This window comes from Trachymyrmex septentrionalis, unplaced genomic scaffold (assembly GCF_001594115.1).
Source record: "Trachymyrmex septentrionalis isolate Tsep2-gDNA-1 unplaced genomic scaffold, Tsep1.0 scaffold191, whole genome shotgun sequence".
Classification (NCBI taxonomy): Eukaryota; Metazoa; Arthropoda; class Insecta; order Hymenoptera; family Formicidae; genus Trachymyrmex; species Trachymyrmex septentrionalis.
The window spans coordinates 382,162-391,212 of NW_017305083.1; positions in this window are offsets into that span (position 1 = coordinate 382,162).

A 9,051-nucleotide genomic window follows, 5' to 3' on the forward strand; every position below is an offset into this window, starting at 1 on the left:
AAGTTTAAGTAAACGCAGACGCACCGAACGGGATACAAATTCAAATGTTTGCCTTTTTACTCTAACTTCATTCATTTGTAAATTCATGCTCCACACGAATAGGCGTCTCAATTATGGCGCGGTTGAAATCTTTCGTCTTGTAGTATTTTACATATATTTATACTATGAGAGTGTGAGATATGCCGGGTTCCACCCTGACCCACCTGGGGGCGGAATCGCCACCGCCCCGGCCGCCCCCGGGCGTACTCGAGCGGCGTTTACACGCGTATACCCGTTATACGCGCGTGCTTTAACGTGAGATGTTTCCTGACCTGTTTACCCGTGAAATGTCGAAATCAGCTGTGGCCGCCTCTTAACTTACGACGCATTCATCGTCGTATAATAGCGGTAAAGATTCGGTGTATCGTGAAATACACGTCAGCTTCGAACAGGGGCATGAGAAATTTATTATTGGAAGGATAAATTCGCGACACAACTTCTACTCTCTCGTTAAGAAGTCTTGACAGTTAGGTCAAAAATGCGGGCCTACTTCTCGCCAAATTGTAGACGAGCAAAATGACGCGCGGAGGACACGTAACCGATTCCAGGCATTGTTCCACGACGCGTATACGCAACGGTCATAGAACAATGGTCATAGACGCGTAATGAACGGCTCCGTATTGTGTCCTCTCTGGTACCGCTCTCTCTCTCTCTCTCTTTCTCTCTCTCTCGTCGTTCCGTATGTCACGCGCGAAACGTCGCGCGCGTCAAATCTGCGCATCCAGGACGAGAGCGCTCGTCGGCGTGAACGCGTGTGCGGGGTTAATACTAAATCTATGAATGTACAGCGAGGGTGCATCCGCGGGAACCTCTTGCATCGTCGAGAGGCGTGGTAGGTTCACTCCCAGGTGCGTCTCGTCCTGGGACAATGCCATGTAGGAAACGACACCATCGGCCACGCCTCGATTTACGTGCCCTAATATACGCTCGCCCCATGGCAGATGCGCCCCCCGATATATATATATATATATAAAGAGAAAAAAAATTTTTTAAATAATGCAAAGGTAAAGCGGAGAGAAATAATAAAGGCGTGCAATATTCCGGTCTCGACGGCGTTTTATTACGTCTCTTGTTGATATCTGTTACATCACGATCATAGCATTTTAACTCTTCTGTCAATGTAATTTTTCACCTTTTCACAAGGTTGTGTTTTACAATGTCCGCGCTAAAAATGCAAAATATAATGACATAATAGATTTGTTCCTTTTCGAGGAATATTCTGAACTGGTGTACACTGGTGCAATAAGTTGAAGTGAAACAAATATAATTTGCGATATTGAAATATAAAAATCGGCCGATTAAACACATAAGTAGAAAACGCTATATTCACTCAAAGCTTCTTCACGCCTAAAAAGAAGATCTAAATCTGTGTAAAATTGTTCTCTGAACTATTGTTGTTTGAAGCGTCATAATGAAATTTGCATAAAAATAAAAAAATTATTATCGTTTAATATTTATGTATACTAAATAAAATAGCGGTGTCTATATAATTCTCACTGTGTTGGTATTAATATTAACACCATACACTCTTGTTGTAGAAATGTAACCACGAGTTTCCTTTACATGTAAAGGAAGCTCGTGGTTATGAATGAAATTAAAAGTAATGAATGATTTGAACTGATAATATTAAGTTACAGTAGTTACTTAAATGTAATGAACGTGTACATTAAATTTATGAAATTTAATGTACTTTTAATACAATTTTCCTGAAAAATACATTAAATTTTGTCTACATGTACACAAATATATTTTTTAGTGATAAATACATTAAATGTAATGTAATGCCATGAAATTAAGTTGAAATTGTGTGACTTAAAAGTATATTAAATTTTATGAAATTTTTAACAGTATAGGTTTTAAATCAACACCACGATGGTATGGATGTAAACACCAGAGTAATTTGTAATCCACACGACATTGGTGTTCATATTAATACCGACTCAGTGAGAGTTATATAGACACCGCATAGGTGTTAAATCCACATCGGAAGTGCTAAATCTACATCGATATAATTTAGAGTGTAGAAACTACCTATGTATTAACAGAAAGATTAAGCGAGTTGAAATATTACTGTATCTAACTCGACTTTCACGACATCTTTCGAAATAAATACGCCGTCGAAAAACAAAACGATCGTGCATTCTCTGTCTCGTTCGCTTTTAACACGCTTGTGGTGGCCACGTTAGTCGGGTTAACCGTGACTCTCGTCCATCTACATCGTCGAGAAATCAATTGTCAGCATCGGGAACCACGCGGTCTCACGCAGATGCGACATGCGGTCGCGGCTGCATGCATCATTGCGTAAGAGAACAAGCGACAAAAACTTGAGCGGTCTACACCACGTACCTAAAATTCACGTGACTGCCACAAGCGTACCGTTGCTCCACATCGGCTGCGCCGTAATGTGTCTTGCATTTACATACACAGATCGGAAGGAGAAAAGCGACAAAGGCGTCGCAGTTGGTCCGAAACACGCGCGCCAAACCGCAGACGAGACGAGATGGATCGCGATCATTATACTACGGGACGCATTTAGGCTACAACTGACCCAGTTCTGGTCCCGAATTCGTTCGACGTAAAAGAGATTCGTGACACGCGTAACCGCGCTCCACATCTCACAGTCCGTTATGTGAGAGAATATATTAAATATATTCGAAATCTCCAATATATAGTACATACTGATCCTTTATGTCTCGTAGGAATGATGATGGAAATGGAGCAATAGTTTTGAATCCCTCGATACAAAAAAAATTATACATTTGTCCAGAATTATAGAAAAACGTATAATAAAATATTTCACAATTATATAATTATATGGTAATTCAATAAGCAGACAACGGCGCAACATGCATCTTAACTGATAATAGCATAATATTGATTATTTTTTATTTTTTTTTATTGATTTTTTCTTGTTTTATTTCTCAATAAAATAATATTTACATTTAACAGAATACACTTGTAAAATATAGCGATAATCTTAGAATAGAATGAAATCATATTTATCTCATTTCGATGGTTATACTCGTATCTTGTTTTTCTGGTTAGATAATTCAATTCCCATTATATGGTTATTCGGTTATCGGAACACAAAGAAAGTTTTTCACATACACATATTTCACGAATCTGTTGATTGTAAATGTTATCTTATTTGGAAAATACATTTTTTAATATAATTTGCAAAAATTTTCTTTATATTACTTAGAAAAAAAAGCATAAAGAGCATCTTTAATGTTTAGCAACGATATTGTTAAGGACATTGTAATTCCTTTATTATTTCTCTTTCGTCATGGATTATAACCAATTAAACAAAGGATTCGGGTTTATTGAATGTTCACGGAGCTAGAGAAGCAGGATCTATGACTTCTGTTTTATATTATATTATATAATGCCAATGATTGTCTTACGAATTGATGTTCTGCGATTCGAGAATATGTATTGGAATTCATGAAACATCGATGAAGAGTAAAAAAGTAATGGAACGTAGATGGATAAGAGAGGAATTCAAATGTATAGACACAACGATGAATACGACATACAAACGGTAAATAAATTATGTATTTGTGTATATGACATATTTTAATAAAATAACATTTGCAATCGATCGAAAATAGATCTGCTATATCAGACACTCTCTCTTTTTCATGTTCTAATAACCAAATAACCATATAAATTAAAAGTTATATTACTCACTTTGAATTTTCATCACGTCGTATACTTTTTTCACTTCTGACATCACTATCCAAGATGGCCGCAGTGAGTAGGCAGAAATTTTGATGAGAAAATGAGAAGAACCTTACATAATCGTTTGGATGAAAAAATAAGAGTAATCTGAAATGCGATAAACCGAAACTAAAACTTGAACTATACCGTCTCTGTGACTTTCTTATCCTAAAACATTTTACGTTTCTTAACTCTTGTGCAAAGATACTACCAAGATGCGGGCTTGTTTGGACGGCGGAAAGTAAAATGTTTGTACTTTGAGAAAAAAGCGTATTATTTCAAACTTCTCGCATGGATCGTCTTGTCTGAAACGCTTTTCCGATGTGGGAGGGAAACATAACGTCAAAAACGTCTCTTTCTCATCCGTATCTTCGTGGCGTTTCGTCGCGGCCGAACGAACGGCAGGATCCCACGGCGACGACCCGTTTCCGACGAGTCCCGGTCTCGCCGGGCAAACGAAACGACTCGCGTTTTCCCGCGGTGCCTGTCGCCTCCACCCGCGCGCCACTCCCGCCGCGCGCCCCCCCGCTCATCGCCGGGGAGCGCGCAATCAGCATGTATATAACCGGGCGGGCGAATCGTTCACGACATCCGAAGCATTGTAACGCAACGTGTCATTCCGGTAATGCCGCGCGCGGGGCGGCTACGAGCGTAACAATGCCGCGCACATAGACGTTTAATTATCATAGAGTAATGCATCTAATGACATATATTAGTCCGCGAGTCGCCATATGGGGACCCTTTTGTCCCGCCAGTATATACGGTATATAATAATAGTCGCTCACGGAAAGAGTTGTGCACGCGCATGCGTACCGGTGGTATACCAATGGCCCTCCTCTTCCCTTCGCGGTTCCTCGCATCCTTTCCGCCTCCTCCTCCTCCTCCTCCACCACCTCCTCCTCTTCCTCTTCCACCACTTCCTCACTCCCCCCCCCCTCCGGCCCAGCCGTTGTCATCCGTTTGTCTCGTTCTATCACTCGCGGTGTCCTCCGCGCACTCCTGCGCGCGGCTTCGCGTCTCCTTCGTGCACGCGGGGCTCTCCTCTTGGACGTTTCTGGCTTCCTGCGCTACCGTGAATCATTCCGCGTGCGACTGCGTGCAACTGATTACCGTAATCAGGCTACTCCTGGTTCCGGTATATCGACCGCTAATTATAATCATCGATTTTTCCCTCGTACGTCACTTCCTTATTTTCATGCCGCTTCGTATATACGCGCGCGTAGCCCCGCGGATATACGGCCAAACGAATTTCCGTCGCCCCCCCCCCCCCCCCGCCGACCACGGGAAAGCCTGTCATTCGGTAGCTTACACCCGCGACCCGTCGGTTTGCTGCACCGGAAGTGAGACACGTTGCGAAAGGCACGCACGTAGAAACTGCGCGTCCTCGCGATAACCCGGTCGTGCCCGATCGCGAATTGCCGTAACTTAATTCAGCTCGTCGCAAAGCGCATCGCTTTCGCAACGATCGCGCTAACTTGAGAAGAGCGTTGGTGGAGGCATTTTGATGACCTTTTTTTAAGTCCCTACATTACGGGAGGGTAGAAGTCTACAGAAATATGTAGATTATATACCTTTATACACAAAATGTACGCAAAACAAAATGTACAAGCGGAATATTTAGTTGAAAATATTCCGTTTTACAATTGAAATTATTCGCGGTTGTAAAAAAAAAACAAGGAATCTTTCGTTAAAAACCGATGAAAAGGTAAGAAATGTTTTATTTGGGAGAATCGCGAAAAGTGTCTTCGTTCCCCTCCTCCTCTAAGCCTCCGACACACGCGCGCCTTTGAAAACAACATATTCATTGCGGACATTGCGGTAACGCGACTAGCTATACGGACATTTGTTTGCCAAAGATTTTTTGCCAAAGAAAAAAACTCGATCGCGAATATATGTGTAGGTACACGCACTTCGAAGGATACTTTCGAATCTTTTACGCGTGCGCTCGCACGCGGTATTTCTGCACCCGTGTTGCGAAACGAGGAGAAAATTGAAACGCAGCTTTCCACGAAGTCGGAAAGTGCGAGCGCCTGCTGCCAGTAAATTGCTGCCATTAGTTGAGCGCGAATGCCCCGACGTTCGATTCCCTGATACCTCTTTGGCGTAATCGACTCGGGGCCCTTTACGCGGAATTCATCGTGTAACCCGTACGTATATATATATATATATATATATGTGCGAGCGCGATGATGTAGCGTTAGGCTCGATATGGTGCTAGCTTAACGGCCAATTGCCCTCGTCCGCGAAATGGAAATCGACCGTTAATCCAGTTAGAGAAACGAGTGGTATCCACGAGGGATATATATCCCGCCGTGGGATCGTCGAAGTAATAAGCGCGGCGGGCCGCGTAAGTAAAACCGCAATTAACTAGAACTCGACCGTGCGAGTTGTACGTTCCGCTTTTCAAGCTTGCGCGAAATTAAGCGGACACAGTTTGTTAACCCTTTCATTGTTCGCGCGAGAGACATTAAGAGAGAGAGATTTCATTTTTTCACAAGAAAAAGAGGGCAAGAAGGTGGTTGACACAAAAGAAATTCGAAGTGGGGACTTCCGGCCGGCGAACGCTTTTAATAACGCGTAATCAAACACATGGTCTGAATTTTTGAACAGGAAAAAAAAAACATTCAACGGATCGAAGGACTCTTCCTGTACGAAATAAATAACGATAGATAAAGGGCGAGGTAAGAGTCGACACGTTTCTTGAAAAAAAGTCACACAATTGAAAGAATAAATTAGAAATAGAGGAAAGTAGAATTAGAGAAAATATATAATAAAAGATAAAAAATGATAAAAACTCAGTTTAAATGTAGGAATAAATATGGGAAAGAAAAGACACGAGGAATAATGTAAAACACTTTTAGCTCATTTCGGAACGAATTGTGAAAAATTCGAGAAAACAATCGCATTGTACGCATGGCGGGATCGGTAGCGGTAGAAAACCGAGCTGAGTCTCGAGCTGTTTTCAGTCCTCGTAAAATCGATTCGACGCGACGTGCCCGGTGAGTCGCGAAACGCGCGCTCGGACGTGCACATTTTGCGGCGAAACAAAAACAAAGCGGCAGGTGGCGGCGCACAAAGAGAGGAGCGCTTTTAATTGCCGAACAATGAGAGCGAGCTTTGCCACACCTTGAGTGTGCCCGCGCACTACCGCGCGGTTTCCACGTCCGCAGACGGATCGGTGCGTTAACGCACCGAGCGGTAGCGCACCGTCAGCAATTAGTGCCGCGCCCATTGGCAGAAAACGCTAACACTCGGCGTTAACGAGACGACAGCTTGGAATTAAGCGGCGCATCCTAAGCGCGGATGCCGTTCGCCTTTACAATTTCAGCTTTTCGATTATATATCTTTCTCGTGTTTTTTCAAACTTAATTGCCCGTAAACGAGAGCCGCGAGTGGAGAGGCAATCGCGTGTTCGATCCCCGGCCGTCAAACGTTATTCCTTCAAGATCAAGCGTCCAAGTAACGGACTCTCTATCCCTTTTGGCGGCGGAAGACACGAGTGGTACGAGCTCCTTCGCTCGTGTATACATATGCCCGCGTGATTACGTGGAAAGAAAATGGGCCACCTCGGCCTTCCTCTTTCGACGTCAACTTCGACGTGTGTGTACCTTCGTCGCGTCTCGCAGCCCCCGAGGCTTCGACGAGCGATCTGAATTCGCGCAAAAGTATGAATAAAGCATTGCCGCGACAGAGCCGGAACAACGGCATTGCACGTTACGACGGCCACATGCGAAACATCTGGCATTTTTCACGTGAAAGAGAAAGACCGTGGAGGCCGAAAGACGAATTTCTGAAACGGTGCACGCCCTCCTGTCACGCGCTCCTTCGGAGTGGCCGTGGCGACCCCCGGGGGAATTTATATTGTCGCGACGCTTCATTGTACGGACACGCGCAATTATATCGTGATTGTTCCACGATCTAGCCCCTAATTAACGATCAATGAGATCACTCGCGTGTGGACTGGCAGGAAGGAATTTCATTCCTGACTTGGTTAAAGAGAGGCGTAAAAACTCTCGTGCGGATTCGCACGCGTTTTTTTCTTTTTTTTGTTTGTTTGTTTGTTTGTTTGTTCCGTCGTGTTATTACCACCTATCTACACCTTCGAACAGTATTTGGCACGTGTACAGAAACTGGTTGGTGTCTCGTTTATGGAAGTGGAAATACATATAGTTTGTTGTACGACGAAGAAAGAGCTAGCTAAATTTCATTTCATCCGGAAATTATAGTTGGATATACTCATCTCTTTTATATCAGAATAAAAAAAAATACACTTTAAAAAGCAAGTTGTATTAATCTAAAGGAAATTATACTCGCGATGAAGTAAGATTTCTTACGCTAAACAATTAACAAGTTACACATGGGGGCCTTTAGGAATCGGCGCTGTAATAATTGCGCGTTTATTAAGATCGATATAAGACAATCCTCGTATAATTAATATCGATAATTTATTTGTCGAACGTTTCGGCTAACTTTCAGTCTTCTTCAGCGAGCGTGATATACAAATTTCATACACGTATCTTCATCCACGTGGTTACACTCCAACACCAAATTTCCCATAACCAGTTAGAAAGCTGGATGTTCAACGGTATTTTGACCTTAAATGTAATAATTGAATATTAGAGTCGAGAGATATTAAAAAACTTACAGGAATTGCTGTAGAGAACTTCACCTCAGGAGCACGTCAAATACAAATTAGTTCTTACACAATAATTATTGCAATTATTGCTCGCTGAAGAAGGCTAGAAGTTAGCTGAAACATTCGATGAATAATCGATATTAATTATACGAGGATTTATCAATCTTAGACTGGTGTAATATTTAAAAAAAAATCGAAATAATTTTCTTTGCTTTAAAAAGTAGTTTGAAACCTGTAGAATATGGAAGGTCTTAAGTATAAATTCGAGTTAGTTTCTGAGTTACAAAAGCTACAAAATTTATTCTATACGATATAAAGATTATGTTGTAGAACTTTAAATGCGTTTTTCTTGAAAGCTTGTTTTTCAAAACGGTGTCGAAGGTGATGTCTCGGGATGTATTCATCGAATTGACTTGAATTTTGATTTTTTATATTATCCTTATAATATTCTTAAATGTTGACCGAGGATTTTTACAATATCATTATTATTTTGCAAGATACTAATAAATTAATTAACAATATATATTTGTAACAAAAGTCAAACCAAAAGTCAAATCAATTTTTTTTCAGTCAAATTTACAATAATAAATTTTGAATAAGCTCGGTCAATACTTAGGGAATACAATACACTTCAGTAATATTTTTTTTCTTTTTCT